The following is a 16,212-nucleotide window of genomic DNA, read 5'->3' on the forward strand; positions in this document are numbered from 1 at the left end:
ACCTGAATCACAATCTTCGTTTTAAACACTCAAATGCATGCGAAAAAAGGCCTTTAAAACACACGTGCTTTAAAGTTGCTAAGTAACGATACTTCAAGTATGACTTTTGAAACTGTCATCTGGATGAAATAAAAAATCCTCTAGGTCGCTTTCTGTAAATGCAGAACATTTCTTTGGCTTTTGTACCTATCCTTTGGTTGAAGCTTTCACAAACGCGCGTAATTTAGGGTATGCTTCCAAATCTGTTCCACTTTTTAATCGCAGCATTGCTTTAAAATTTTGAATGAATGCACCAAAATATAGAAGATTTAAATACCTTTGACATTTCCTTCATATATGCCAGCATTATGGATGCATTTAAGACTGTATTCGTAAGTAACTTCCTATTCATCCATGGAAACAATTTTTCATATTCTTTATAATAGGCTTTACTGGAGTTGGATTTTACACCTACCAACGTTTGTTTAGATTTTACAAGCGATTTAATGAACGGTGTATTATCTTTTTCAATGGAAATCGTTTAATTCACAAAGACGATGATTTTTATAAGCAAACGTCAAGTGACATTTCCATGGCAATCGTGAAATTACGAACACCCAGCCCACTTAATTAGACATGCATTCGAGCATAACGTCAATATGATTTCATTGAATTTCCTATTTTTAAATTATACTGCGGTATAATAAAAAATACTATAAGATACACGTGTACAATTGGTCTTTAAAGCACTTGCAACGTTAAAGGCACTCCGCTTTGCGTCGTGCCCTTAAACTCGTTGCGCGTGCTTTAAAGACTTGATTATACACTTGTATCTTAATATACTATTGTTTTATGTTAACAAAATGGAATGTTACGTAGTCTGAAAAGTATCTTTCACCTTTTTACGATCATATCAGTTTATGTTAATTATCATTTTATGTACTTAGTTCAATAAAATTTCTTGTGTTTTTGTCTCGGTTGAACTTACTAGTTTCAAATTCCACTACAGCAAGAGTTGGTCAAATAACGTAAAATCAGTCAAGATTTCAAGCAAGCCTTAACTTGATATTCATTTGCTGATGGCCTATGCAATGGTTTATAACTACCGAAACATTTACATAATGCCGCAATGCCGACATTCCTCATCTTTCTGCTCACAACGGCAGCGATACGTTATAAACAAAATGCTAATAGTACTACACTTAGTGGACTGCACTTTCCTTGAACCCGTCACAGCACAGTAGGAATGGGTTTTATTGATGCACAGTAGGTTGGTTTCACACAGGGAGCCCAAAAAATGATCTCTGAATTTTCTAGTTCCTCTGGAATCTGGATGGTAGAAACATAACCTAAAAGTGTTTCCTTAATAAAAGATTAATATATCAGCATACCTTAGAAATATTTGGCAATGCCGTGTATTGTTGATGTCATCAAATCAATGACGTGCAACGCTTTTTATAGCGAAACCCCTATATTCTTTTTCATCTTTTCATTATTGAACGTTGGGCTTTGAGTTTTAGTCACTGATTTATCGTAATTTATTACCGTACCATACAATTTGAAGGTAGGTTAATTGTTAATACGTTTATTGGCGTTGATTATAAGGGAGATGATTCCTTTCCTTTGTTTCCCCGTAAATACAGATAGTTAAATAATCTTTGCTTTCTTTACCGGCTTGGTTTACCGTATACTCGTGCGATCCCTCGGTAACTGCACCTATGAGTGATTGATGCGTGGTTTTTAAAACCGTTCCGCCGACTTTGACTAGGAGTAAGGAGAAGTCAACTTCTGGTGGCGCTCGAGATTTTCCACACCGTCCCACCGATTACCGCAGCTTTCATTGTTTGTTGTAAAAGAAATCTGATTTATCTTTTGATACAACTAATTTTACCAATGGAGTTTAAGCAACCTTTGACCTTCCCGACCTCTAACGTCGTAGTGCGGCGCTAGACTAGAATACTGTCTACTTTAGTTTAATTTAATTTCCCGGGGAGTTGGAGAATGCCTAACGTAACCCATTTTTTACGGCAAAATAATTTACTTTCAGGCCTCGAATATTTTTAACGGTAGTCAAATTCTGATTGAGGATTTAGCAACGAGTGCCCATAGTGATCCTCTGATTCAAAGCGTATGTAGGCAAATAAATGGGCGCATAATTAATAGCAGCGGGTAGCTCGTTAAACTTTTTAAATTATTTCAATTTTAATCGTTAGTGTTACGTACTCTTTCCCATTTTTCTTGAAATCTACCACCTATGGCATATCAAAAAATCAATACATTGAAATTAAATTACTTTTTTAATAATTACAATTTTATGTTCAAATTCTAATCATTAGCGTTTCGTTTAGATTAGTAAATGGTTTGCCTCAATTGCGAACAACAAAACTTGGCTTTATAAATCAACTTTTGCTAATTTCAGTTCTCAAAGCCCTTCCGGCTATAATTTATTAATTACCGAAGTCACAAACGACACGAACATAAAATATTAATACCTATAAAATACCGTGCTTATGTTTCATGATGAAATAATGTTCTAGTAAAGCTTCACGAGAGGTTGAAGTGTTTTTAACAAACTGTCTACGATCATCGTCAATGTCAATTTGTACGTGCAGGGAAAACCGATTTATATGTCCACAGTCCACACATCATGTCACTGGCAGAAGTATTTGGTACAATGCGGACATACGTTAAGCTCGTTTTAATTCAATCGTGTACGTAATAAAAAGTGGGAATGCACTTGAAGGTATAGGATTCCGATTGAAAAAGGGCTGTTTGTTTTTAATCGCCCTTTTGTGAATAGAAGTCATTTAATTTTAATTTTTACTTTATTAATATGTTTTGGAATTTAATTTAATTTAGAAGGTGTCTTTAAAATAATTTTCTTTAAATCAGTAAGAAATAATGTACCGCTGTATTTTGTTATTTTCTATCGCAAGGAGAGTCGCTCGCATACAGGGTGTTTTATTAAATGCATTTGGTGCGGCCACCATATGTTCAAATATTCATTAGGTATAATTTCGACTATAAAATTCCAATAACTTTTTTTTAAAGGTTGCAAGAAAAAACTATTCTACATATTTTATCTTAAATCCACCTACAAAAAGTTTTTATAGCAAATGTAGTCTACCTAGTAGTCTACTTTAGCTCTATAAAGAGTGGACCATCTTCGAGAAACGCATACCATAGTATAACACATATACCTAATAGAAAAACTGAATGAAGTGTAAAAATGTTCTTTTACGAGTTTCGTTGTGAAAGTCTATCTACATCTAGGCAGCAAACTTGAAATTATGATTCAGTATACTGAAAAACATACAAAAACGCTCAGAAAAAGACTTCCGCAATTTTACTACGGAAAAACTACCAGTGCTATGTATTTAAACAATTTCCTCGTTAAAAGAAGCTACAATTCGATAATCTTACGCAGCAGGTAGCTACGTACGCTTTTTATTTATCGCATAATAGGTTATTCAAACAAAAAGCTTTACAGAATCAAACCCTTGAAATTATTCAAAGCGTATTACAGTGTTTCTCGACTTTAAGAGCTGGAAGTGACAACAAGGAATTGGAAATTGTGAAAAGCGAAGTTTCCAACTCGAACGACTACAAGGAAAGTAGACCACATTGTAAACGGAACAGAAGTAGAAGAAAAGGGGGAGAAACTGCAGATTCACAAAAGCTAGGAACTTAAATAGCGAATTTATTGCTATTCAGAAATGATAGGTGCTTAAAGGTAGTATGAGTTAAAGTGTATCTAAATAAAAAGGTTTCTCCAAAAGACAAACATAAATTAATTAACCACAAAAAACTAGATTGATAATTTCTGTAACCGAGAGTTAACAGAAAACAGAATTCAGTTACACACATTTTACAAACTTGATTTATTAGAAATTGTTTCAATCCCGAAGATACAAGCGACCATCAAAGCACAAGCCTCATATCTAAACTGTTAGATAAACCGCAAAGTGATCTTTAATTTGCAATTAGGGGTAGACTTCATCATTGGGTTGAAATGACACATAAAAGAGATCGGTTGTAGCCTCTGGAGTACAATGGTGTTGATCGAATCTAATCGCGTAAGTGGGAATTCCATTTTAGATTTAGTTGCGGAACAAATACAGCTATCGTAGTATCAAGGTAAACTAAACTCGCTGAGCGGGATAAATGGGTAGGTACCTGGTGTAGTGCCAGACATAAAGGGGTTACACATGATTGTTGACACTTGGAATGTTGGTTGGTTGTTATGTTTAGTTTGTCTAACCGCTATTTTATTGGTAAAGAGGTTAGTTTTTCTGATCAATAACTGATAATTGATGGTTTATTGTGCTTAATTTGAGGACAGTTAAGCTAAAAACTTCTCTTGACACACCAACTTCGTAAAAACCAAGGTCTGACTTTGATTATTTATGAAATGGTAGGCTAAATCCGAGACGCTCTCCAGAGACATGCTTCTATCTATGTGTGCATTCATTCAAAACTTCAAACAATGCTACGATTAAAAAGTGGAACCGATTTGGCAACATACCCTAAATACACATGATTGTGAGAGCTTCAAAGAAACGATAGATATAAGCCAAAAAAATCCTTTGCATTTACAGAAAGAGATTTTTTAGTTCAGTAGTAGTAGGCCCGATTCCGCACGCATTTGAATATTCAATCATAGATTGTGATTTAGACATAATAAAAAATATTTTATTTATTACCAGTTCCCATAACCTTCTTCCCAAGTACACTCCTCTATACTCTGTTTTTAAACTAAGAGGAGCAAATTGAAAAGTCTGATTTACATCCGAAAAAGTTACTAAATTTAGTAACTTTTGGGCAATTGTTTTAAGTATGATACATACGTACACATGTGCATTATGGGTTGCCTACTACATAAGGCATACATTATAAAAAAATGCAGTGTTGATCATTTTTATGGCTTTTTAATACACTTTACCCTACACAATTTGGTTGGCAAGAAATTTTAATTATTATGTAGACATAAATGCAATCTTCAGACACTTCCGCATTCATTTCTTCGTGATAAGGATGTTTTTCTTCCTTCAAAAAGTAGTAGAACCTCGTTTACGAAACTGTTCTCAGAGCCAACATGTAAAATAATGAGACGTTTCCCTTTTCCAGAAGGATTTTTTAAACCGGTAGACAATCCTTCCTCAAACGCTTGTCGTCGAGTACGAACGTTATCATCAGTCCACACTGTTTTGTATGGCCTTCATTTAACCATGTTTCATCTAAGTAATATATGACTCGTCCTTGGTTCCTATATTGTTTAATAGATTTTAAATGCTTTCGTCTCCATCTTATTATGTTGTCACGTTCAAGTAGATGAAGGACACATTTGTGATAAATCTTCACGACTATTGATTTTGTCCAACGTGGGAAGTTCATTGAGGTAGAAAAAGTTGTGAATAATTTGACGAACTGATGATTTTATGCTTTCATCAAATTGCGATACCAAAGGTGGGCGACCCCCAGAACGTTTAGAAGGAGTTACAGCTCCCGTTTTCTTATACTCCTTTATTGTTCGGTAAACCGTGGATTTTGCAATTCCTATATAAAAAAGTGTGTACCTGCGCCTTCCTCAATTTTTGCAACAATGGTAACCATCTTTGTGCCAGGGTCATCATTTAACATCTGTTTATATCGAGTATGAACTGCTTTTCTGAGATCGATAAATGCCCCAAATTAAGACGCGTACGCTTTTTTACTGGTGAAATGTTTGCTTTACTAAGTACTTGGCGTGGAATCCATTTTTCGAAGTATTTGCACCAACAAAATCAAGTACAGGTACCCGGTTTAGTTCTAATAAGAACTGACTGTTTAATTGAAATTTGAACAAGAGTTAAAACACACGAAAAAGGCAAAATTAAATAAAATACGAATAACACAATGTAAATGACACAGGGAATAAAGATAAGATGTCAACTGAATTGTCAAGATCCTCAAATTGCGTCTGTGTAAAAACGGCACCGTATAAGCCAATCACAATGCAGATTTTTCGCGGGAGCTATTTAAATCACTCCTCTTAGTTTAAAAACGGACTATAGTTCGTCAAATTTCCCTAAAGTTCTTGTGAGTAGGTAAGGTACTTCTCTAGTTCCTAAATTTTCTTCAGATTCCCCTCAAACCTCCATCAATGTCTTGTTAAAAGTGTTTCCAATTTGGTGTCAATATCCTGTCAAATCTTTCACAAGTTTCTATAAAATTATTATGTTCACTTTGTTTTTTTAGGCTACCTTCATATTCCAATCACATTCTCGTATTACCCTCAAGTTCGTCTCAGATTTTCCTCAAGTTCTCTTCCATTTTCCCTCAGGTTCCCCCAAAATTCCCCTACATTTCCCTAAGTTCAACTGAAATTTCTCTCATCTTTAATTGAAGGTATAACAAACAGGGTGCTGCCATTTGAATCCCCAAGACCAGAATCTCTTACCATCTCTACGACTCAAACGCGAATCCCTTATTTCGTGCAAAGCTCATCCCCTCTGTCTACACTAAGTTGACTTAAAACACCTATTTCATTGTGGAATAGTAATAGCGAAGATACTGCGTTAATTTTCATTGGTTCGCCAACTGTAAGGCTATCTACATAAAACGCTGATTCAACAGAATTTACCTATCTTTTCCCAAGGAAGGTTAATTTGCAGTGTAAGAAAAATAACCTTATATGACCTCTCTTTTTATCGTGTAAAACGAAACAATTTTCCGTCAAATACGATTTAAAACAAAGTCGTGACTGATAGCTATGATACATATGCCAAATAAAGCTCGCTGAACTACAATCGACAAAATCAAAGCTGGACTTGGCATCATGAATGTTTGTTTGGTTGAATGTTACTGAAACCTTAACTTCTTTTAAACCTAGAAACTTTTTGTTCCGCATATGTTAATGAAAAAGATCGCAAAAATGTGCGTAAAATCACTGCTCTCGTTACAGACATCATACATCCACACTATCAAAGAAAAAAAAGTACAATGGTTAGATAAACAACTACAGGGTAGACACCCACACACGACAAACATATCGGTACACAACAAAGTTACAAATGGCTGTGGAACGTAACATACAACAAAAAACAGAAGGTTTTCTAATTGCAATTCAGGACCAAGTTATAGCAACACACAATACAGCCCATACATTTTTTCAGGATACTGGGTATGCTCTTCTGTAAACACATGTGTGGTTTTCAGTGTCTTTTCAGTTATACTGGAATTTTACTCATTTGCTGTGAATTGTCAAATTCAATACGGACATGTGTGAAATTTCAAATCCTCTAGATAAATTATGAAGAGTGGTATAAGTGGATTTTCTTCTACGTGCGGTAAACACGGCAAGGTTTTCTGGGGTAATGTTCATTAACAATTCAACCACCAAGATGAAATTTTTCTTAATGCTGTTGTGAATTGTGACAATAAACGGAATCTGGATATTTATCAGCCAATATTGACATACGCATCTCTAGCATTTCCATTTCTTTCTTCGTTTGTGTACATTTTATTAAGAACATAATCAATAATCTTATTTTAATAAATAATATTGAGATGTTGACGTTTATTCAAAGAATATTACTCTTTGGTTTATTGAGAAGCATTGGAAAAAGATGAAAAGTAGGTAAGATAGGTTGTATATGCATATATTATTTAAAAATTGAGCATAGGAGATTTGTGTGTTCAGAGTTAAAATTTACGCTCTGTATACCTGGAATTGTTTCGCACACCAATGATTTGAAGTTCCTTTTTGAGTAGCTAAAACCTAAAGAACCCTCAAACGCTTGTCCTTTATTCCTTTATAATCCAGCAACACTTGAAGAGTTTTCCATACAGGAATCGTGATAGATGTTTACAAAGTGCCTAGTTCGTAAGTAATTGAATTTGTAAAGAGGGAGGCGATTTAAATTGGAATAAAAGTGTTTTTGAAGAAAGATTTATTCGCTAAATGAGTAAATTCCTACTCGTACCGTAGCATTTATTACGTTCCTTGTTTCATTACTGTGTTTATAATTAGGATACGAAATCGAAACTAGTACGGATATTGCCTTGAAAAGTATTTTAAAGTTATAATCCCTATTTTATTTACTTTGGAGCTGCAAACCCGCTCTTTGAATAAATCGATAGACAGATAGGTACTCGAGTAATATTATATGTGATCAGTTAAGGTAAGGGCTAAAAACATGATTCCAAAATCTGTAATCAAAAGTGGGAGACATACTGCTTTATGCTTTTTTTTTGAGCGGCAGGATTCAATCGTCCATTCGTAACTTGTCCACGCGTTTTCAATTTTAAGTTTCTCTTTGAGTTCAAAACAACACCTTCTCGAATTGAAATAACGATTTCGACATTATAAGTCGGCATCTCCAGAATAAGACGTTTTTGGCCTTCACAAAACGTACCGAATACAATAAAATGAAGGACCATAATCAGAAATGAGATGGCTAAAATGCGCTTTGAAACAACTTTTAGTAATCGAGTTAGTAGACTGCAGCAACCAATCTGTACGTTAATTGCCTAGTTACAACCGTGCTTTGCTTGCTGCAAAAGCTGCAATAAGCATAAAAACGTTGTCGCCAATAAAAGAAGTACAATGTGTAAATTAAATAAGTGCTTTTATAACGGTAAATAGCGTTTTTAGCTGTTTCTTATTTGTCGCGACAGTTCTTTAATTGGAATCGTTAAAACGAAATTACAACCAAGTTACTGCAGGCACGCATTTAATAAGGAAGGTAAAAGAAGCACTAGGTTAGTGTTTACGAATAAAATTCACAGTTCCTCTTTCATGATCATTAATGTAAATACACAAAATTCTAATTGAAGTCGATTCCAATAAAAACGATAGCTAATCTGTACGCAAAAAAAGGAAATTACAAACATTTTTGAGGATAAGTAATAAAACACAGAAAACATATTTGGCGTTCCGAAAATCAAACAGTTTATAAATTGGTAAATACCCCCCCCCCTCCGCAACCCCTCCTGGAAAAATACAACGTTCAACCAAAACCACCAGGGGCGTGTTGAATTAAAAGGAGCAAGTTGGATTTCCCTCAAAACAGCTTTCGCAGCCACGCTGGCACATTTTGGTAAAGAACTAATGAAATCCCAATAAAGGCTAAATAGTAAGTAACTTCAAGGGTGATGAGAACTTTGTATTGTATGCCTCTCATCAGGTATTAGGTAATTTATTTCAATTAAAACGGTTTAGAGATTTAAATACTGGGTCGCTATTAAAGATGGAACGGAAAGTATCACGCACAAGCCATTTGAGATATAGCCAAGAAAATTAACTTTTCAATTTGAAATTGTTTCACATACTTCGAGGTTAAAAAGATTTTTTCTTATACAGGGTGTTTGAGTGTGACAGCCATCTTGCATTTTTCTAAATGGCAACATATAGGTCATGTGATACGCCTTAGAGAACTTATTTTTTCCTCTTTCTTACTACCTTAATCATGAATGGTGTTAAATTAGAAAATAACGAAGATAAACACTCTGATTAATTGTCCATAATTCACAAAAGATTTATTTCTCACGTAATACACGTAATACAATAGTTGCAAGGAAGTTGTGACTTATTAAACACTTGCTTATTGTTTCTTTGTTTATTTTTGACATTCTATTAATTTAAAGGTATCTACATTTAAAGCGCACTACATTAGCCAATAGCCAGCCAAACGTACTGCAAAGTTTTTCCAATTTTTCTACATGGTTGATTAATTTAACACCATACATGATTAAGGTAGTAAGAAAGAGAAAAAAATAAGCTTTGAAATGACGTATCACATGACCTATGTTGTCATTTAAAAAATTCAAGATGACGGTCGCGCTATAATCCCTGTATATAAAAAATTCTTTCTAACCTCAAAATATGTGAAATAATTTCAAATGGATGCGTTTTAATTTTCATGTCAATCGGTTTGAGCGTGAGAGCTTCCGTTCCATCTTTAATAGCGACACCCTGTATATAATGTTAAAAAAATAACATTGGAATCATGGAAACTCAAAGGTACCACACTGGAATTATGGAGGAACAAAAGTAGATAAATTCAATAAACAGACACCATGGTTTACGGAACAGAACATCTTTACCATTACTTGAACCTGGATTTAGCTGTACCCCTAGTACTCGACAAATGACATCACGTTTTCCTATTTATGCGAAGGCAATTTTATTGTTTTGCTGAAAGGGAGGCGCAAAGGGCTTTCTATCACTCAATTTTTGCATATTTATACGGTACACTCTGTATCATATATTTTTTTATGTTTCAATAACAAATGAATTCTGTTTTTCGATTTTTTTTATTCTGAGACGTATCACAAGGGGACAGGCTGTGCTGTCGTTTGTTCGTGTCAATGATTTTTATTAATTAATCAAGATTTTGGTAGAGAATACCATAAAGTCAGGTTTCAGTACCAGACTAATACTGTTCAACTATTTTGGCATTGCAGAGTCTTGAGACTAAAAAAAAACTTCAAAAATCTCACATGCGTCAGAGACACCGACAAATTCCGATGACTTTAAGCTTCTAAAAGCGCATAACGGCCTCAAAGCTCTTAAAAACTACTACAATATGTAAATACTCTTGGTAACCAGATGCTGAAAACCGTATAGCACCAAAGATTCTTAATTCTTGAATATCCATAAATTCCCATACAGTTTTTTACAACCTTTAAAAATTTTGATAAGCTCTAATGACTTTATGACTCATACAGACTTTAAAGTCCTTAAATCAATCTACAAAGCTATCGGAAAAGCTCATATTCTATTAGAGATCCTATAAGAATCTCTTAAATATTCATAAATAACTATTAAAAGAGGAACTCGTAAAGACTTTTTAACGGCTGTTACACTAAAAACCTGGTAAAAATTTGGCCCTAAAGGCTCTTAATAGTTAAATGTCTATTACAGGTTCTAAAAGCTTCCTGCAGATCTTAACCTTTCCTTACCGGAGGGGGGTAACTTAGTTACTCTAGAGATAATTTTTTCGTGGCTTTAATGGCAAACCATTGCCCACCTATTACTGAAAACATAATTGGAAAATTCGAAACCGTTCGCGAGTTATCATGTACACAGATGGACGCACGGACAGAAAGTCCAAAATCATGACTTCGCCTTTGTCGTTCGTTAATAAAATGTAAATGTTGTAGGTAGGTAACAAGCTAATTGATCTATACTATGTGAGTTCGTTTGGAGGCTTACCCGGCGTTGGTATCATTATCATGTTAAAAGAATAACGGCCTTAGGTCATCTGGGGATTTTATTCGCAGATTAAGGTATAGATTTTGATCTAGCTAGCGGCGTAAGATATTCTAGCTCGTATTATCTTAGCCGATATAATTTTGGTGGAAGTGCATTGATGATTTCAGTGCGCATATAATCAGAAGAGAGGTCAAAGTTACTTTCTACTGCATAGTTAATTCTTGGCATACCTTTTGTAATGAAAAAATCTAGGACATGTGGAAAAGTGATCGTAGTCATTGTTTTTAATAGGTTTCATCCTACGACCTACATGCTGCATGTACCTTTCCTGTTTGATATTTTTGCAATTCATGATGTGGGATCGATTCACTCTGAGCAGTGCCGGCCGAGTGGAGGTACTGTAGGTAACGTAATGGGGATCTTTATAAACTGAGAGATTTGAAAAACGCGTTTCAGAGACAAACATTTAGGTTAACATCTCCATCGATAAAGTGTTTGTTTATTATTGTGGATGGTCGGAAATGTAGCCAAGGTGGCTTAAGGATTTGGTGAGAGCTATTTGAGCCGGTAGTGTTATGGTGGGCTGGTTGATATGTCGCCATTATAGTTATAATAATAATAAAGTTTATTCGTGTAGTATTATCTGAAGATATTTACACATGTCAATTGTCAAGTAGAGAATACAATAAAACTTAACACTTAAACTTAACAACAAAGTAATCGTCTATCTATACAATATAGGGGATTGCAAAGCAACGTTTCCTTTACTTGTTTCTTAAACAAATGTGTCGGTAAATTTTTTATTTCAGTGGGTAGGGCATTAAAGTACTTTACGGACCAGAAGTTAGGCCCGTATTGTGAGGTGGCTGGTCTCACGAAGGGAGTGCGTAAGTTTTCGCTGTTTCTTGTGCTGTGTGAGTGGACATCTTTGCATGTATTGAAACAGTGTAAGTTTGCTTTCGCATAGCACAAGCAAGAATATACATAAAGCGAATAGAACGTCATTATTCTGAGTCGTTTGAATGCAGACTTGCAGTCAGTTCTGTAAGGTAGTCTTGCTACAACGCGAATGGCCTTTCTTTGCATGCCGAAAACCCTTTTTGCACTGGCGGCATGGCCCCAAATAGTGGTGCAATATGCCATGTGTGACTGGCAAAGGGCAAAGTACGCTATCCTTAACACAGTGGAAGATACATAATTCGCTAAGTTTCGTAGGGCAAATATGTTGGTGGACACCTTACTCGAAACTTGATCAACATGGTTGTTCCAGCGGAGTTGCGAGTCCATGTGCATGCCGAGAAATATGCTCCGCTCACTGTAATCATGAGGGGTAGCGAACGGCCTAAGTGCAAAAATGCATTTCTGAGTTTTTGTGCGATTTAGAATTAGGTCGTTTGAACCAAACCATAGTTCAGCGTCCCTAAGTGCTGCTGAACTGTAGACTATAGCATCGTCAACGCTTTTACTCGAAACGTTCAGAGTAGTGTCATCCGCAAAAAATATTGATAGGGCTTTGTTGGCATGGTAGGGGATGTCATTCACGTAAATTAAAAAGAGAAGAGGCCCTAGAATGGAACCTTGTGGAACTCCCTGTTCCAGATTGGCCATGCTAGAAACTAAGTTGCCAATTTTTACCGCTTGAGCTCTATTAGAAAGGTAGGATTTCAGCAGCCGTAGTGCCATCTCGGCTAGGCCATATTTTTTTAAGTTTCAGGAACAAGACGTTGTGATTAACGCAATCAAACGCCTTGCTCAGGTCGCAAAAGGCTGTCATGGAGTATCTCCCTTGTTCGAAGCAATTAATAGTGTTATTCACAAATGTGATCACTGCGTCGCTCGTCGCTTTCCCAGTGCGAAAGCCGTATTGGTTACCATAGAATAGATTATTAGTTTCAAAGTAGTGCCTCAAACGTCGTTCTATGATGCGTTCGAATACCTTTGAAAAAACAGGCAGAAGTGAAATTGGTCTGTAGTTTGCCATATCCTCTACATTGCCCTTTTTATGTACGGGTAGAACGAGAGCCACCTTCAGACACTCAGGGAATCGACCTGACTTGATGCAGTCGTTGATCAAGGATGTTAACGGGCTAACTAACATGTTGATGTTTCTTTTCATTAAGAAAGAGCTCATCCCATATATATCTTGTGCCCTACCAGAAGATAACGAAGTGATTGCATCACGCACATTATTAGGAGTAACGTCGCCGAATGTAAAGCAAAGTTTATTGGGCATAGTAGTGAGATTAAATAGAGAGAGAGGATCCACTTTGTGGATGGTGTTGTGCGATAATATCGTGGTAGGTATATTTACAAAGTGTAGGTTCCATTGATCAGCACTATATTTATTAATGATTGTCTTGGATCTGTCTTTTTTTCTTGGATCTGTCTTTTTTAGTATAGTTTGGAGAAGATAGAGAACTTTTTGAATAGAAAAGGTTTTTAGATGTTAAAATTCGAGTCACGTGTCTACATAGCTACCTACAGAACTGAAAATCAAAAACTAGATATTCTTATTTGAATTTTTGTTCCTAGTGATGACTTGTACCGCATCTAGTGCTTATTCCTCACCATAAAGTTTATTTTCCACATAAAACAGTGGGAATAGCCATTTCCCTTAAACGCAGATGTAAGAAATCAATGCAAATTTAAGTCCATAACTTTTGGCCTAGGCTCGGAGAGAAAGATTGAATACTGGTAATTGATATGTAAAAGGCGCCAGCGTGCAAAATTCCATGCATGCATCTGACATCCGGATCGAGGTACGCATTGTTCAACACTCACTTCTCCTAATTTTGGATAACTACTAGAAAGTAGCACTAACGTAATTTATCACGATATAGGCACATTGATTTTCGCATTCAAGAATAAACGCGCTACTCCATCAAGAATGGCTTCTTATTCTTGCCTAGTTAACTAACATTCTAAACGCGTTATAGATTTTCTTAACAACCACAACACGTAGTGGTTAAATTTCACTACAACCACGAGCACGACACGATTTCGTATTTTGGCCGTTGTAAGTGTGACAGGGCGTTATGGATATTATTACATGTGCCATAACACAAAATTCGCGAAACTGGCTGAACTCTGTGCCGAACCGAACAATAAACGGTCTAAAATGACTGTCTGTGCGCCTTCAGGGTAAATAAAGTAAACCCAAGAATGCAGCATGAGTTTATTAGGCCACATTTCTTACAGAATCAGTTACTCCGGATTATGAGCAAAAACCGAGCTTCGTCCAAATAATCCCGAAAAAAACCATGAAAATACGCTATCATTTTTTCCACTAAAACCCGCACGATAGATTTATGAAACTGAATTCTAAAAGCATAAAAAAGTATGGAATTAGAATGGCAATTAGAATGAGTGGAGACCTCTCGAACCTTTTCACATTATTTAAACGTGACAAGCAACTCTTAGCGGAATAGATGTATTTTTTTAATGGACGACTTACCTAATTTCACCCCAGGGAGCAACTTGATTGAAAACTGAGAATTTTGCGAGCTTTGTATTCATTTCCCTTCTCTCGACCTTTAGACTTTTTGGTTTATTTTCCAACATATCCAGTTATTTCTAAGATAAAGCAAAGGATACAGCTGTGTCAGCTTACGTAAACCCATTTAAATTCTTCTAGTTTGTGTAATCGAGAATTTAAATTGAAACTGTAAATTAACTTCGTAGGTTTATAACTTCTTACACTATGAGTAATCCCTTAAGTTACATAAAAGTTCGCTTAACATTTTGTGGATGCGCGACCAAAATTATATACGAATATATAAACTTGATATTCTCCCTCAGCGACGATATTAGATTTATGGTTAACTTAATATAAAAGCTTTTAGAGAAGGTGCAACAAAACGTTGAACGTTTTATTTTACACTAAGTAGGTAGGGAAAAGTAAAATTTCCCGTAGGTATTCTAGCTTTATGACGAGACAAGAAGGTCGGTATTTACCGATTAAGGGCTAAGCACTTGTTCAGCTGCAGCAGTAGTGCTTAGAATAAAAGTGAAGTAGACCGTAACGTAAGAACTCTGCAGTATGCTACGTCACAGCATCCGCCTGGCGCCCTCCCCTCACTAACAAATTTTATCGATTTATGTATGTCAGCTGTCATTTATTAACATAAGCTTTATCTGATGTAGGAAGCTGATAATCAGATGAGCTTGAAAAATAAAAAGCTCGGTCTCAGCAAATTGGGTCGGGAGGTAAAGAACGAACACGGTTGACACTCTAGAAATATTGGCGAAACTGATCTGAAGACTGGGAGACTCGTGTTGGAAAAAATTCTTGTGTACTAAATGAATTACACCGACTACTACGTGGATATCAGCAGCATGAGATTACTGCTCATTAGCAATTGTAACCTGTGATTTAATCGGCAATTTGCGACTGTAGTTTAATTATTAATTTAGGGGGCTTTCTTGGTGCATAGTTAACCGGTGATAAGTTGAAGTCTATATGTTATTAATAGATCATAAGTTTTATTGATCGCTGTTGATATGGAAAATGAATATGCTGTCAGATGCGATTTTACAGGCGTTGAACTACTTTTAAAATCAAACTCAATAAATTGCGCAAGAGAAACACTTATTTACTAATAATGAGAATCTCAACTGAAACTCTAGTATATACGCAAGTTTATACTGAAATTCAGACCTGAGAGCACTCCTAGGTCGATAGATAGCCATCTCCAACAAAAGACTCCATCCGTCACAAATGCTCTTTCTTTGATACAGAGAGAACAAGGTTTGGAACAAAACATCGAGATAAAAAAGTCACGCTTTTCAAAGAAGGTTTAAATTCAGGGTGGATAATACCATGGAGTGTCATTTTTCTATGATAGTACATAAACATAAGTAAATGGCAACTGAAACACTTCGGGATGGCTTAAACTTCGGAATGCAAAATGGAAGGCTAAGAATTTGCATGTCAGCTAAATTGAATACATAATTACTTACACGTATCTTTGGTAGTCTAATTCCCTTTAATAAACGCATAAAATGTAGCCACTGAGGGCGTGGTTTGGTGACTAACG

At 35.7% G+C, this 16,212-nt stretch overlaps 1 pseudogene; it reads right to left on the minus strand.

Annotated features, from left to right (window-relative positions):
- Positions 1-4,978: 4,978 nt before the first annotated feature.
- LOC116167006 lies at positions 4,979-12,784 on the minus strand (annotated as a pseudogene).
- Between the last annotated feature and the right edge of the window lie 3,428 nt (positions 12,785-16,212).

The sequence above is a fragment of the Photinus pyralis genome, unplaced genomic scaffold, assembly GCF_008802855.1.
Source record: "Photinus pyralis isolate 1611_PpyrPB1 unplaced genomic scaffold, Ppyr1.3 Ppyr1.4_LG3b, whole genome shotgun sequence".
NCBI lineage: Eukaryota > Metazoa > Arthropoda > Insecta > Coleoptera > Lampyridae > Photinus > Photinus pyralis.